The sequence below is a fragment of the Pseudorca crassidens genome, chromosome 16, assembly GCF_039906515.1.
Source record: "Pseudorca crassidens isolate mPseCra1 chromosome 16, mPseCra1.hap1, whole genome shotgun sequence".
Taxonomy (NCBI): Eukaryota; Metazoa; Chordata; class Mammalia; order Artiodactyla; family Delphinidae; genus Pseudorca; species Pseudorca crassidens.
This window is the reverse complement of record NC_090311.1, coordinates 84,732,960-84,748,079: the sequence shown is the minus strand read 5'-3', so window position 1 is coordinate 84,748,079 and position 15,120 is coordinate 84,732,960. Positions and strand designations below refer to the sequence as shown.

At 70.0% G+C, this 15,120-nt stretch overlaps 5 pseudogenes; all 5 read right to left on the bottom strand.

Annotated features, from left to right (window-relative positions):
* Positions 1 to 2,395: 2,395 nt before the first annotated feature.
* LOC137209611 (5S ribosomal RNA) lies at positions 2,396 to 2,531 on the bottom strand (annotated as a pseudogene).
* A 937-nt stretch (positions 2,532 to 3,468) lies between these two features.
* On the bottom strand, positions 3,469 to 3,604 carry LOC137209731 (5S ribosomal RNA; annotated as a pseudogene).
* Positions 3,605 to 5,587: 1,983 nt separating this feature from the next.
* LOC137209541 (5S ribosomal RNA) lies at positions 5,588 to 5,723 on the bottom strand (annotated as a pseudogene).
* A 3,073-nt stretch (positions 5,724 to 8,796) lies between these two features.
* LOC137209758 (5S ribosomal RNA) lies at positions 8,797 to 8,932 on the bottom strand (annotated as a pseudogene).
* Positions 8,933 to 12,017: 3,085 nt separating this feature from the next.
* On the bottom strand, positions 12,018 to 12,153 carry LOC137209605 (5S ribosomal RNA; annotated as a pseudogene).
* Positions 12,154 to 15,120: the final 2,967 nt, after the last annotated feature.

Genomic DNA, 15,120 nt, shown 5'->3' with positions numbered 1-15,120 from the left:
GGGTGACGTCAGGCCGCCCCTGGAGCGTCTGGTGTGCCGCTGCCTTCCAGGGACGCCTTCTGGCCGCCTGGCCAGTCAGGCAGGTGGGGAGTGCCCCATCAGACGCTTGCTGTGGTGGGAGGGGCCAGAGGAGGTGGGGCCTGCAGTGGTACCTGGTACCCAGCAGGCGTGGAGACGGCCGCCGCCACTGACACCGCGGGCGACAAAAGGAGAAAGCGGAGCGGGAGGCAAAAAGCGTACAGCACCCGGCATTCCCAGGAGCTCTCCCATCCAGGAGGTCTCCCATCCAAGTTCTAACCAGGCCCGACCCTGCTTAGCTTCCGAGATCCAGACTTGATTGGGCCCGTCTAGGCTGCTTTGGCAGTAGGTGTCAGTGGGTCGCGGGCTGCCTCTTGAGGCGCAGCTTAGCAGGCCCTTGCGCCTTACCGCAAGCCCAGCGGCCCGCCCGCCCTGGCAGGGCCCCGCCGCCCGTCTAGGCAGAGGAACGGAGGTCTCGGGGACCGGTTGCTGGCACGAGGTGTTGGCGACCACCCAGCCCAGGGCGGGCGGGACCCAGGAAACGTTTCGTCGCTTGGCCTCCCACCCCAGATCCCGCAGGTCGCTCACAAGGATGTGGCCCCGGAGGCTTCAGGGCCCGGGGCCTGCGGTCCTTTGGGCATCTCACCTGCCTGCCCTCGCTGCGCTAGGCGCAGCCCTGTCGCAGACCGGGCCGGCCTTCCTGCCCGACAGCAGCTGGCCTGAAACCAGTGGGAGCCACCGTTGAGTTGGCAAAGCCCCTTAGACCCAGCAACGCCACCCTTGCCCCCACACCACCGTCCGAGCTCTGTACCCCGGCCCAGGTGGCCGGCAGGCCTGCGGAAGCGGCCTGGGCCCTCTATCCCTCTCCGGCACACGGCCGCGGCGAAACGGTGGAGGGGGGCTTTTTCCGGATGGAGCTGTGGAGAGACACCCCGGAAGACAGGTGGCGGCGCCGGGGCTGGGCTCCAGTGGCTGCGGCCAGCTGCAGCTCGTGGGGCTCGGGGGCCGAACGGACGGCACCCGGGTCCGCGGCCATGTCTGGGTGACGTCAGGCCGCCACCCGGAGCAGCTGGTGTGCCGCTGCCTTCCAGGGACGCCTTCTGGCCGCCTGGCCGGTCAGGCAGGTGGGGAGTGCCCCATCAGACGCTTGCTGTGGTGGCAGGGGCCTGAGGAGGTGGGGCCTGCAGCGGTACCTGACAGGGGCGGAGACGGCTGCCTCCACCACCGCCGCCACCATCGCCGCCACCGCGGGCGACAAAAGGAGAAAGCGGAGCGAGAGGCAAAAAGCCTACAGCACCCGGTATTCCCAGGAGCTCTCCCAGCCAGGACGTCTCCCATCCAAGTTCGAAACAGGCCCGACCCTGCTTAGCTTCCGAGATCCAGACTTGATCGGGCCCGTCTAGGCTGCTTTGGTAGTAGGTGTCGGTGGGTCGCGGGCTGCCTCTTGAGGCGCAGCTTAGCAGGCCCTTGGGCCTTACTGCCAGCCTAGCGGCCCGCCCGCCCTGGCAGGGCCCCGCCGGCCACCTAGGCAGAGGAACGGAGGTCTCGGTGATCGGGTGGTGGCGGAGGTGTTGGCGACCACCCAGCCCAGGGCGGGCGGGACCCAGCAAACGTTTCGGCGCTTGGCCTCCCACCCCAGATCCCGCAGGTCGCTCACAAGGATGTGGCCCCGGAGGCTTCAGGGCCCGGGGACTGCGGTCCCTTGGGCATCCCACCTGACCGCCCACGCTGCGCTAGGCGCTGCCCTGTCGCAGACCGGGCCAGCCTTCCTGCCCGATAGCAGCTGGCCCGAAGCCAGTGGGAGCCACCTTTGCGTTAGCAAAGCCCCTTACCCAGCAACGCCCCCCTTGCCCCCACACCACCGTCCGAGCTCAGGACCCCGCCCCAGGTGGCCGGCAGGCCCGCGGAAGCGGCCTGGGCCCTCTATCCCTCTCCGGCACACGGCCGCGGCGAAACGGTGGAGGGGGGGCTTTTTCCGGATGGAGCTGTGGAGAGACACCCACCGGCAGACAGGTGGCGGCGCCGGGGCTGGGCTCCAGTGGGGACCGCCAGGTGCAGGTCGAGGGGCTCGCGGGCCGCATGGACGGCACCCGGGTCCGCGGCCATGTCTGCTTCGAGTCAGGGGACGAACGGAGCATATGGTTTGCCGCTGCCTTCCAGGGACGCCTTCTGGCCGCCTGGCCGCTCAGGCAGGCGGGGAGCGCCCCATCAGACGCTTGCTGTGGTGGGAGGGTCCTGAGGAGGTGGGGCCTGCAGCGGTACCCGGCGGGGGCGGAGACGGCCGCCGCCACCACCGCCGCCACCGCCGCCGCCACCGCCGCCAACGCCACGACCACCGCGGTCGACAAAATGAGAAGGTGTGTAGCGGGAGGCAAAAAGCCTACAGCACCTGGCATTCCCAGGAGCTCTCCCATCCGGGAGGTCTGCCATCCAACTACTAACCAGGCCCAACCCTGCTTAGCTTCCGAGATCGCGTCGAGATCGGGCCCGTCTAGGGTGGTTTGGCCGTAGACACTGGGGGGGTCGCGGGCTTCCACTTGAGGTGCAGCTTAGCAGGCTCTTGGGCCTTACCGCCGGCCCAGTGGCCCGCCCGCCCCGGCAGGGCCCCGCCGCCCGCCTAGGCAGGGGAACGGAGGTCTCGGGGACCAGGCGGTGGCAGAGGAGTTGGCGACCACCCAGGCCAGGGTGGGAGGGACCCAGGAAACATTTCGGCGCTTGGCCTCCCACCGCAGATCCCGCAGGTCGCTCACAGGGTTGTGGCCCCAGAGGCTTCAGGGCCCGGGGCCTGCGGTCCCTTGTGCATCCCACCTGACCGCCCACGCTGCGCTAGGCGCAGCCCTGTCGCAGACCGGGCCGGCCCTCCTGCCCGACAGCAGCTGGCCCGAAGCCAGTGGGAGCCACCATTGAGTTGGCAAAGCCCCTTAGACCCAGCAACTCCACCCTTGCCCCCACACCACCGTCCGACCTCAGGACCCCGCCCCTGGTGGCCGGCAGTCCCGCGGATGTGGCCTGGGCCCTCTATCCCTCTCCGGCACCCGGCCGTGGCGAAACGGTGGAGGGGGGGCTTTTTCCGCATGGAGCTTTGGAGAGACACCCACCGGCAGACAGGTGGCGGCGCCGGGGCTGGATCCAGTGGGGACCGCCAGGTGCAGGTCGAGGGGCTCGCGGGCCGCATGGACGGCACCCGGGTCCGCGGCCATTTCTGCTTCGAGTCAGGGGACGAACGGAGCATATGGTGTGCCGCTGCCTTCCAGGGACGCCTTCTGGCCGCCTGGCCGCTCAGGCAGGCGGGGAGCGCCCCATCAGACGCTTGCTGTGGTGGGAGGGTCCTGAGGAGGTGGGGCCTGCAGCGGTACCCGGCGGGGGCGGAGACGGCCGCCGCCACCACCGCCGCCACCGCCACGACCGCCGCGGTCGACAAAATGAGAAGGTGTGTAGCGGGAGGCAAAAGGCCTACAGCACCTGGCGTTCCAGGGAGCTCTCCCGTCCGGGAAGTCTGCCATCCAACTACTAACCAGGCCCAACCCTGCTTAGCTTCCGAGATCGAGTCGAGATCGGGCCCGTCTAGGGTGGTTTGGCCGTAGACACTGGGGTGGTCGCGGGCTGCCTCTTGAGGTGCAGTTTAGCAGGCCCTTGGGCCTTACCGCCGGCCCAGCGGCCCGCCCGCCCTGGCAGGGCCCCGCCGCCCGCCTAGGCGGGGGAACGGAGGTTTCGGCGACCGGGGGGTGGCGGAGGAGTTGGCGACCTCCCAGCGCAGGGCGGGTGGGACACAGCAAGCTTTTCGGCGCTTCGTGCCCCGCCCCAGATCCCACAGGCCGCTCACAGGGACGTAGCCCCGGAGGCTTCAGGGCCCGGGGTCGGCGGTGCCTCGGGCATCCCACCTGCGCGCCCACGCTGTGGTAGGCGTAGCTCAGAGGCAGACTGGTCCGACCCTCCTGTCCTACAGCAGCTGGCCCGAAGCCACTGGGAGCCACCATTGAGTTGGCACGGCCCCTTAGACACAGCAAGGCCACCCTTGCCCCGACGCCACCGTCCGAGCTCAGGACCTCGTCCCAGGTGGCCGGCAGGTCCGGGGAAGTGGCCTGGGCCCTCGATCCTGCTCCTGCCCACGGCCGCGGCGAAGGGGCAGAAGGGGTGCTTTTTCCGGATGGAGCTGTGGAGAGACACCCCGGAAGACAGGTGGCGGTGCCGGGGCTGGACTCCAGTGGCTGCGGCCAGGTGCAGCTCGCGGGGCTCGCGGGCCGAACGGACGGCACCTGGGTCCGCGGCCATGTCTGGGTGACGTCAGGCCGCCCCCTGGAGCGGCTGGTGTGTCGCTGCCTTCCAGGGACGCCTTCTGGCCGCCTGGCCGGTCTGGCAGGTGGGGAGTGCCCCATCAGACGCTTGCTGTGGTGGGAGGGGCCTGAGGAGGTGGGGCCTGCAGCGGTACCTGGTACCCGGCGGGGGCGGAGACGGCCGCCGCCGCCGCCACCGCGGGCGACAAAAGGAGAAAGCGGAGCGGAAGGCAAAAATCCTACAGCACCCGGTATTCCCAGGAGCTCTCCCATCCAGGAGGTCTCCCATCCAAGTTCGAACCAGGCCCGACCCTGCTTAGCTTCCGAGATCCAGACTTGATCGGGCCCGTCTAGGCTGGTTTGACAGTAGGTGTCAGTGGGTCGCAGGCTGCCTCTTGAGGCGCAGCTTAGCAGGCCCATGGGACTTACCGCCAGCCCAGCGGCCCGCCCGCCTAGGCAGAGGAACGGAGGTCTCGGGGACCAGGTGGTGTCGGAGGTTTTGGCGACCACCCAGCCCAGGGCGGGAGGGACCCAGGAAACGTTTCGGCGCTTGGCCTCCCACCCCGGATCCCGCAGGTCGCTCACAGGGATGTGGCCCCGGAGGCTTCAGGGCCCGGGGCCTGCGGTCCTTTGGGCATCCCACCTGACTGCCCACGCTGCGCTAGGCGCAGCCCTGTCGCAGACCGGGCCGGCCTTCCTGCCCGACAGCAGCTGGCCCGAAGCCAGTGGGAGCCACCGTTGAGTTGGCAAAGCCCCTTAGACCCAGCAACGCCACCCTTGCCTCCACACCACCGTCCGAGCTCAGGACACCGGCCCAGGTGGACGGCAGGCCCGCGGAAGCGGCCTGCGCCCTCTATCCCTCTCCGGCACCAGGCCACGGCGAAACGGTGGAGGGGGGGCTTTTTCCGGATGGAGCTGTGGAGAGACACCCCCCGGCAGACAGGTGGCGGCGCCGGGGCTGGGCTCCAGTGGGGGCCGCCAGGTGCAGGTCGAGGGGCTCGCGGGCCGCATGGACGGCACCCAGGTCCGCGGCCATGTCTGCTTCGAGTCAGGGGACCAACGGAGCGTCTGGTGTGCCGCTGCCTTCCAGGGACGACTTCTGGCCGCCTGGCCGCTCAGGCAGGCGGGGAGCGCCCCATCAGACGCTTGCTGTGGTGGGAGGGTCCTGAGGAGGTGGGGCCTGCAGCGGTACCCGGCGGGGGCGGAGACGGCCGCCGCCACCACCGCCGCCACCGCCGCCACCGCCACGACCGCCACGGTCGACAAAAGGAGAAGGTGTGTAGCGGGAGGCAAAAAGCCTACAGCACCTGGCGTTCCCAGGAGCTCTCCCGTCCGGGAGGTCTCCCATCCAACTACTAACCAGGCCCAACCCTGCTTAGCTTCCGAGATCGAGTCGAGATCGGGCCCGTCTAGGGTGGTTTGGCCGTAGACACTGGGGGGGTCGCGGGCTTCCACTTGAGGCGCAGCTTAGCAGGTGCTTGGGACTTACCGCCGGCCCAGTGGCCCGCCCGCCCCGGCAGGGCCCCGCCGCCCGCCTAGGCAGGGGAACGGAGGTCTCGGGGACCAGGCGGTGGCAGAGGAGTTGGCGACCACCCAGCCCAGGGCGGGAGGGACCCAGGAAACGTTTCGGCGCTTGGCCTCCCACCGCAGAGTCCGCAGGTCGCTCACAGGGATGTGGCCCCGGAGGCTTCAGGGCCCGGGGCCTGCGGTCCCTTGTGCATCCCACCTGACCGCCCACGCTGCGCTAGGCGCAGCCCAGCCGCAGACCGGGCCGGCCCTCCTGCCCGACAGCAGCTGGCCCGAAGCCAGTGGGAGCCACCATTGAGTTGGCAAAGCCCCTTAGACCCAGCAACGCCACCCTTGCCCCCACACCACCGTCCGAGCTCTGTACCCCGGCCCAGGGGGCCGGCAGGCCCGGGGAAGCGGCCTGGGCCCTCGATCCTGCTCCCGCCCACGGCCGAGGCGAAGCGGCGGAGGGGGTGCTTTTTCCGGATGGAGCTGTGGAGAGACACCCTGGAAGACAGGTGGTGGAGCCGGGCCTGGGCTCCTGTGGCTGCGGCCAGGTGTAGCTCGCGGGGCTCACGGACCGAACGGACGGCACCCGGGTCCGCGGCCATGTCTGGGTGACGTCAGGCCGCCCCTGGAGCGTCTGGTGTGCCGCTGCCTTCCAGGGACGCCTTCTGGCCGCCTGGCCAGTCAGGCAGGTGGGGAGTGCCCCATCAGACGCTTGCTGTGGTGGGAGGGGCCAGAGGAGGTGGGGCCTGCAGTGGTACCTGGTACCCAGCAGGCGTGGAGACGGCCGCCGCCACTGACACCGCGGGCGACAAAAGGAGAAAGCGGAGCGGGAGGCAAAAAGCGTACAGCACCCGGCATTCCCAGGAGCTCTCCCATCCAGGAGGTCTCCCATCCAAGTTCTAACCAGGCCCGACCCTGCTTAGCTTCCGAGATCCAGACTTGATTGGGCCCGTCTAGGCTGCTTTGGCAGTAGGTGTCAGTGGGTCGCGGGCTGCCTCTTGAGGCGCAGCTTAGCAGGCCCTTGCGCCTTACCGCAAGCCCAGCGGCCCGCCCGCCCTGGCAGGGCCCCGCCGCCCGTCTAGGCAGAGGAACGGAGGTCTCGGGGACCGGTTGCTGGCACGAGGTGTTGGCGACCACCCAGCCCAGGGCGGGCGGGACCCAGGAAACGTTTCGTCGCTTGGCCTCCCACCCCAGATCCCGCAGGTCGCTCACAAGGATGTGGCCCCGGAGGCTTCAGGGCCCGGGGCCTGCGGTCCTTTGGGCATCTCACCTGCCTGCCCTCGCTGCGCTAGGCGCAGCCCTGTCGCAGACCGGGCCGGCCTTCCTGCCCGACAGCAGCTGGCCTGAAGCCAGTGGGAGCCACCGTTGAGTTGGCAAAGCCCCTTAGACCCAGCAACGCCACCCTTGCCCCCACACCACCGTCCGAGCTCTGTACCCCGGCCCAGGTGGCCGGCAGGCCTGCGGAAGCGGCCTGGGCCCTCTATCCCTCTCCGGCACACGGCCGCGGCGAAACGGTGGAGGGGGGCTTTTTCCGGATGGAGCTGTGGAGAGACACCCCGGAAGACAGGTGGCGGCGCCGGGGCTGGGCTCCAGTGGCTGCGGCCAGCTGCAGCTCGTGGGGCTCGGGGGCCGAAAGGACGGCACCCGGGTCCGCGGCCATGTCTGGGTGACGTCAGGCCGCCACCCGGAGCAGCTGGTGTGCCGCTGCCTTCCAGGGACGCCTTCTGGCCGCCTGGCCGGTCAGGCAGGTGGGGAGTGCCCCATCAGACGCTTGCTGTGGTGGCAGGGGCCTGAGGAGGTGGGGCCTGCAGCGGTACCTGACAGGGGCGGAGACGGCTGCCTCCACCACCGCCGCCACCATCGCCGCCACCGCGGGCGACAAAAGGAGAAAGCGGAGCGAGAGGCAAAAAGCCTACAGCACCCGGTATTCCCAGGAGCTCTCCCAGCCAGGACGTCTCCCATCCAAGTTCGAAACAGGCCCGACCCTGCTTAGCTTCCGAGATCCAGACTTGATCGGGCCCGTCTAGGCTGCTTTGGTAGTAGGTGTCGGTGGGTGGCGGGCTGCCTCTTGAGGCGCAGCTTAGCAGGCCCTTGGGCCTTACTGCCAGCCTAGCGGCCCGCCCGCCCTGGCAGGGCCCCGCCGGCCACCTAGGCAGAGGAACGGAGGTCTCGGTGATCGGGTGGTGGCGGAGGTGTTGGCGACCACCCAGCCCAGGGCGGGCGGGACCCAGCAAACGTTTCGGCGCTTGGCCTCCCACCCCAGATCCCGCAGGTCGCTCACAAGGATGTGGCCCCGGAGGCTTCAGGGCCCGGGGACTGCGGTCCCTTGGGCATCCCACCTGCCCGCCCACGCTGCGCTAGGCGCTGCCCTGTCGCAGACCGGGCCAGCCTTCCTGCCCGATAGCAGCTGGCCCGAAGCCAGTGGGAGCCACCTTTGCGTTAGCAAAGCCCCTTACCCAGCAACGCCCCCCTTGCCCCCACACCACCGTCCGAGCTCAGGACCCCGCCCCAGGTGGCCGGCAGGCCCGCGGAAGCGGCCTGCGCCCTCTATCCCTCTCCGGCACCAGGCCACGGCGAAACGGTGGAGGGGGGGCTTTTTCCGGATGGAGCTGTGGAGAGACACCCCCCGGCAGACAGGTGGCGGTGCCGGGGCTGGGCTCCAGTGGGGGCCGCCAGGTGCAGGTCGAGGGGCTCGCGGGCCGCATGGACGGCACCCAGGTCCGCGGCCATGTCTGCTTCGAGTCAGGGGACCAACGGAGCGTCTGGTGTGCCGCTGCCTTCCAGGGACGACTTCTGGCCGCCTGGCCGCTCAGGCAGGCGGGGAGCGCCCCATCAGACGCTTGCTGTGGTGGGAGGGTCCTGAGGAGGTGGGGCCTGCAGCGGTACCCGGCGGGGGCGGAGACGGCCGCCGCCACCACCGCCGCCACCGCCGCCACCGCCACGACCGCCACGGTCGACAAAAGGAGAAGGTGTGTAGCGGGAGGCAAAAAGCCTACAGCACCTGGCGTTCCCAGGAGCTCTCCCGTCCGAGAGGTCTCCCATCCAACTACTAACCAGGCCCAACCCTGCTTAGCTTCCGAGATCGAGTCGAGATCGGGCCCGTCTAGGGTGGTTTGGCCGTAGACACTGGGGGGGTCGCGGGCTTCCACTTGAGGCGCAGCTTAGCAGGCGCTTGGGACTTACCGCCGGCCCAGTGGCCCGCCCGCCCCGGCAGGGCCCCGCCGCCCGCCTAGGCAGGGGAACGGAGGTCTCGGGGACCAGGCGGTGGCAGAGGAGTTGGCGACCACCCAGCCCAGGGCGGGAGGGACCCAGGAAACGTTTCGGCGCTTGGCCTCCCACCGCAGAGTCCGCAGGTCGCTCACAGGGATGTGGCCCCGGAGGCTTCAGGGCCCGGGGCCTGCGGTCCCTTGTGCATCCCACCTGACCGCCCACGCTGCGCTAGGCGCAGCCCAGCCGCAGACCGGGCCGGCCCTCCTGCCCGACAGCAGCTGGCCCGAAGCCAGTGGGAGCCACCATTGAGTTGGCAAAGCCCCTTAGACCCAGCAACGCCACCCTTGCCCCCACACCACCGTCCGAGCTCTGTACCCCGGCCCAGGGGGCCGGCAGGCCCGGGGAAGCGGCCTGGGCCCTCGATCCTGCTCCCGCCCACGGCCGAGGCGAAGCGGCGGAGGGGGTGCTTTTTCCGGATGGAGCTGTGGAGAGACACCCTGGAAGACAGGTGGTGGAGCCGGGCCTGGGCTCCTGTGGCTGCGGCCAGGTGTAGCTCGCGGGGCTCACGGACCGAACGGACGGCACCCGGGTCCGCGGCCATGTCTGGGTGACGTCAGGCCGCCCCTGGAGCGTCTGGTGTGCCGCTGCCTTCCAGGGACGCCTTCTGGCCGCCTGGCCAGTCAGGCAGGTGGGGAGTGCCCCATCAGACGCTTGCTGTGGTGGGAGGGGCCAGAGGAGGTGGGGCCTGCAGTGGTACCTGGTACCCAGCAGGCGTGGAGACGGCCGCCGCCACTGACACCGCGGGCGACAAAAGGAGAAAGCGGAGCGGGAGGCAAAAAGCGTACAGCACCCGGCATTCCCAGGAGCTCTCCCATCCAGGAGGTCTCCCATCCAAGTTCTAACCAGGCCCGACCCTGCTTAGCTTCCGAGATCCAGACTTGATTGGGCCCGTCTAGGCTGCTTTGGCAGTAGGTGTCAGTGGGTCGCGGGCTGCCTCTTGAGGCGCAGCTTAGCAGGCCCTTGCGCCTTACCGCAAGCCCAGCGGCCCGCCCGCCCTGGCAGGGCCCCGCCGCCCGTCTAGGCAGAGGAACGGAGGTCTCGGGGACCGGTTGCTGGCGCGAGGTGTTGGCGACCACCCAGCCCAGGGCGGGCGGGACCCAGGAAACGTTTCGTCGCTTGGCCTCCCACCCCAGATCCCGCAGGTCGCTCACAAGGATGTGGCCCCGGAGGCTTCAGGGCCCGGGGCCTGCGGTCCTTTGGGCATCTCACCTGCCTGCCCTCGCTGCGCTAGGCGCAGCCCTGTCGCAGACCGGGCCGGCCTTCCTGCCCGACAGCAGCTGGCCTGAAGCCAGTGGGAGCCACCGTTGAGTTGGCAAAGCCCCTTAGACCCAGCAACGCCACCCTTGCCCCCACACCACCGTCCGAGCTCTGTACCCCGGCCCAGGTGGCCGGCAGGCCTGCGGAAGCGGCCTGGGCCCTCTATCCCTCTCCGGCACACGGCCGCGGCGAAACGGTGGAGGGGGGCTTTTTCCGGATGGAGCTGTGGAGAGACACCCCGGAAGACAGGTGGCGGCGCCGGGGCTGGGCTCCAGTGGCTGCGGCCAGCTGCAGCTCGTGGGGCTCGGGGGCCGAACGGACGGCACCCGGGTCCGCGGCCATGTCTGGGTGACGTCAGGCCGCCACCCGGAGCAGCTGGTGTGCCGCTGCCTTCCAGGGACGCCTTCTGGCCGCCTGGCCGGTCAGGCAGGTGGGGAGTGCCCCATCAGACGCTTGCTGTGGTGGCAGGGGCCTGAGGAGGTGGGGCCTGCAGCGGTACCTGACAGGGGCGGAGACGGCTGTCTCCACCACCGCCGCCACCATCGCCGCCACCGCGGGCGACAAAAGGAGAAAGCGGAGCGAGAGGCAAAAAGCCTACAGCACCCGGTATTCCCAGGAGCTCTCCCAGCCAGGACGTCTCCCATCCAAGTTCGAAACAGGCCCGACCCTGCTTAGCTTCCGAGATCCAGACTTGATCGGGCCCGTCTAGGCTGCTTTGGTAGTAGGTGTCGGTGGGTCGCGGGCTGCCTCTTGAGGCGCAGCTTAGCAGGCCCTTGGGCCTTACTGCCAGCCTAGCGGCCCGCCCGCCCTGGCAGGGCCCCGCCGGCCACCTAGGCAGAGGAACGGAGGTCTCGGTGATCGGGTGGTGGCGGAGGTGTTGGCGACCACCCAGCCCAGGGCGGGCGGGACCCAGCAAACGTTTCGGCGCTTGGCCTCCCACCCCAGATCCCGCAGGTCGCTCACAAGGATGTGGCCCCGGAGGCTTCAGGGCCCGGGGACTGCGGTCCCTTGGGCATCCCACCTGCCCGCCCACGCTGCGCTAGGCGCTGCCCTGTCGCAGACCGGGCCAGCCTTCCTGCCCGATAGCAGCTGGCCCGAAGCCAGTGGGAGCCACCTTTGCGTTAGCAAAGCCCCTTACTCAGCAACGCCCCCCTTGCCCCCACACCACCTTCCGAGCTCAGGACCCCGCCCCAGGTGGCCGGCAGGCCCGCGGAAGCGGCCTGGGCCCTCTATCCCTCTCCGGCACACGGCCGCGGCGAAACGGTGGAGGGGGGGCTTTTTCCGGATGGAGCTGTGGAGAGACACCCACCGGCAGACAGGTGGCGGCGCCGGGGCTGGGCTCCAGTGGGGACCGCCAGGTGCAGGTCGAGGGGCTCGCGGGCCGCATGGACGGCACCCGGGTCCGCGGCCATGTCTGCTTCGAGTCAGGGGACGAACGGAGCATATGGTTTGCCGCTGCCTTCCAGGGACGCCTTCTGGCCGCCTGGCTGCTCAGGCAGGCGGGGAGCGCCCCATCAGACGCTTGCTGTGGTGGGAGGGTCCTGAGGAGGTGGGGCCTGCAGCGGTACCCGGCGGGGGCGGAGACGGCCGCCGCCACCACCGCCGCCACCGCCGCCGCCACCGCCGCCAATGCCACGACCACCGCGGTCGACAAAATGAGAAGGTGTGTAGCGGGAGGCAAAAAGCCTACAGCACCTGGCGTTCCCAGGAGCTCTCCCGTCCGGGAGGTCTGCCATCCAACTACTAACCAGGCCCAACCCTGCTTAGCTTCCGAGATCGAGTCGAGATCGGGCCCGTCTAGGGTGGTTTGGCCGTAGACACTGGGGGGGTCGCGGGCTTCCACTTGAGGCGCAGCTTAGCAGGCGCTTGGGACTTACCGCCGGCCCAGTGGCCCGCCCGCCCCGGCAGGGCCCCGCCGCCCGCCTAGGCAGGGGAACGGAGGTCTCGGGGACCAGGCGGTGGCAGAGGAGTTGGCGACCACCCAGCCCAGGGCGGGAGGGACCCAGGAAACGTTTCGGCGCTTGGCCTCCCACCGCAGAGTCCGCAGGTCGCTCACAGGGATGTGGCCCTGGAGGCTTCAGGGCCCGGGGCCTGCGGTCCCTTGTGCATCCCACCTGACCGCCCACGCTGCGCTAGGCGCAGCCCAGCCGCAGACCGGGCCGGCCCTCCTGCCCGACAGCAGCTGGCCCGAAGCCAGTGGGAGCCACCATTGAGTTGGCAAAGCCCCTTAGACCCAGCAACGCCACCCTTGCCCCCACACCACCGTCCGAGCTCTGTACCCCGGCCCAGGGGGCCGGCAGGCCCGGGGAAGCGGCCTGGGCCCTCGATCCTGCTCCCGCCCACGGCCGAGGCGAAGCGGCGGAGGGGGTGCTTTTTCCGGATGGAGCTGTGGAGAGACACCCTGGAAGACAGGTGGTGGAGCCGGGCCTGGGCTCCTGTGGCTGCGGCCAGGTGTAGCTCGCGGGGCTCACGGACCGAACGGACGGCACCCGGGTCCGCGGCCATGTCTGGGTGACGTCAGGCCGCCCCTGGAGCGTCTGGTGTGCCGCTGCCTTCCAGGGACGCCTTCTGGCCGCCTGGCCAGTCAGGCAGGTGGGGAGTGCCCCATCAGACGCTTGCTGTGGTGGGAGGGGCCAGAGGAGGTGGGGCCTGCAGTGGTACCTGGTACCCAGCAGGCGTGGAGACGGCCGCCGCCACTGACACCGCGGGCGACAAAAGGAGAAAGCGGAGCGGGAGGCAAAAAGCGTACAGCACCCGGCATTCCCAGGAGCTCTCCCATCCAGGAGGTCTCCCATCCAAGTTCTAACCAGGCCCGACCCTGCTTAGCTTCCGAGATCCAGACTTGATTGGGCCCGTCTAGGCTGCTTTGGCAGTAGGTGTCAGTGGGTCGCGGGCTGCCTCTTGAGGCGCAGCTTAGCAGGCCCTTGCGCCTTACCGCAAGCCCAGCGGCCCGCCCGCCCTGGCAGGGCCCCGCCGCCCGTCTAGGCAGAGGAACGGAGGTCTCGGGGACCGGTTGCTGGCGCGAGGTGTTGGCGACCACCCAGCCCAGGGCGGGCGGGACCCAGGAAACGTTTCGTCGCTTGGCCTCCCACCCCAGATCCCGCAGGTCGCTCACAAGGATGTGGCCCCGGAGGCTTCAGGGCCCGGGGCCTGCGGTCCTTTGGGCATCTCACCTGCCTGCCCTCGCTGCGCTAGGCGCAGCCCTGTCGCAGACCGGGCCGGCCTTCCTGCCCGACAGCAGCTGGCCTGAAGCCAGTGGGAGCCACCGTTGAGTTGGCAAAGCCCCTTAGACCCAGCAACGCCACCCTTGCCCCCACACCACCGTCCGAGCTCTGTACCCCGGCCCAGGTGGCCGGCAGGCCTGCGGAAGCGGCCTGGGCCCTCTATCCCTCTCCGGCACACGGCCGCGGCGAAACGGTGGAGGGGGGCTTTTTCCGGATGGAGCTGTGGAGAGACACCCCGGAAGACAGGTGGCGGCGCCGGGGCTGGGCTCCAGTGGCTGCGGCCAGCTGCAGCTCGTGGGGCTCGGGGGCCGAACGGACGGCACCCGGGTCCGCGGCCATGTCTGGGTGACGTCAGGCCGCCACCCGGAGCAGCTGGTGTGCCGCTGCCTTCCAGGGACGCCTTCTGGCCGCCTGGCCGGTCAGGCAGGTGGGGAGTGCCCCATCAGACGCTTGCTGTGGTGGCAGGGGCCTGAGGAGGTGGGGCCTGCAGCGGTACCTGACAGGGGCGGAGACGGCTGTCTCCACCACCGCCGCCACCATCGCCGCCACCGCGGGCGACAAAAGGAGAAAGCGGAGCGAGAGGCAAAAAGCCTACAGCACCCGGTATTCCCAGGAGCTCTCCCAGCCAGGACGTCTCCCATCCAAGTTCGAAACAGGCCCGACCCTGCTTAGCTTCCGAGATCCAGACTTGATCGGGCCCGTCTAGGCTGCTTTGGTAGTAGGTGTCGGTGGGTCGCGGGCTGCCTCTTGAGGCGCAGCTTAGCAGGCCCTTGGGCCTTACTGCCAGCCTAGCGGCCCGCCCGCCCTGGCAGGGCCCCGCCGGCCACCTAGGCAGAGGAACGGAGGTCTCGGTGATCGGGTGGTGGCGGAGGTGTTGGCGACCACCCAGCCCAGGGCGGGCGGGACCCAGCAAACGTTTCGGCGCTTGGCCTCCCACCCCAGATCCCGCAGGTCGCTCACAAGGATGTGGCCCCGGAGGCTTCAGGGCCCGGGGACTGCGGTCCCTTGGGCATCCCACCTGCCCGCCCACGCTGCGCTAGGCGCTGCCCTGTCGCAGACCGGGCCAGCCTTCCTGCCCGATAGCAGCTGGCCCGAAGCCAGTGGGAGCCACCTTTGCGTTAGCAAAGCCCCTTACTCAGCAACGCCCCCCTTGCCCCCACACCACCTTCCGAGCTCAGGACCCCGCCCCAGGTGGCCGGCAGGCCCGCGGAAGCGGCCTGGGCCCTCTATCCCTCTCCGGCACACGGCCGCGGCGAAACGGTGGAGGGGGGGCTTTTTCCGGATGGAGCTGTGGAGAGACACCCACCGGCAGACAGGTGGCGGCGCCGGGGCTGGGCTCCAGTGGGGACCGCCAGGTGCAGGTCGAGGGGCTCGCGGGCCGCATGGACGGCACCCGGGTCCGCGGCCATGTCTGCTTCGAGTCAGGGGACGAACGGAGCATATGGTTTGCCGCTGCCTTCCAGGGACGCCTTCTGGCCGCCTGGCTGCTCAGGCAGGCGGGGAGCGCCCCATCAGACGCTTGCTGTGGTGGGAGGGTCCTGAGGAGGTGGGGCCTGCAGCGG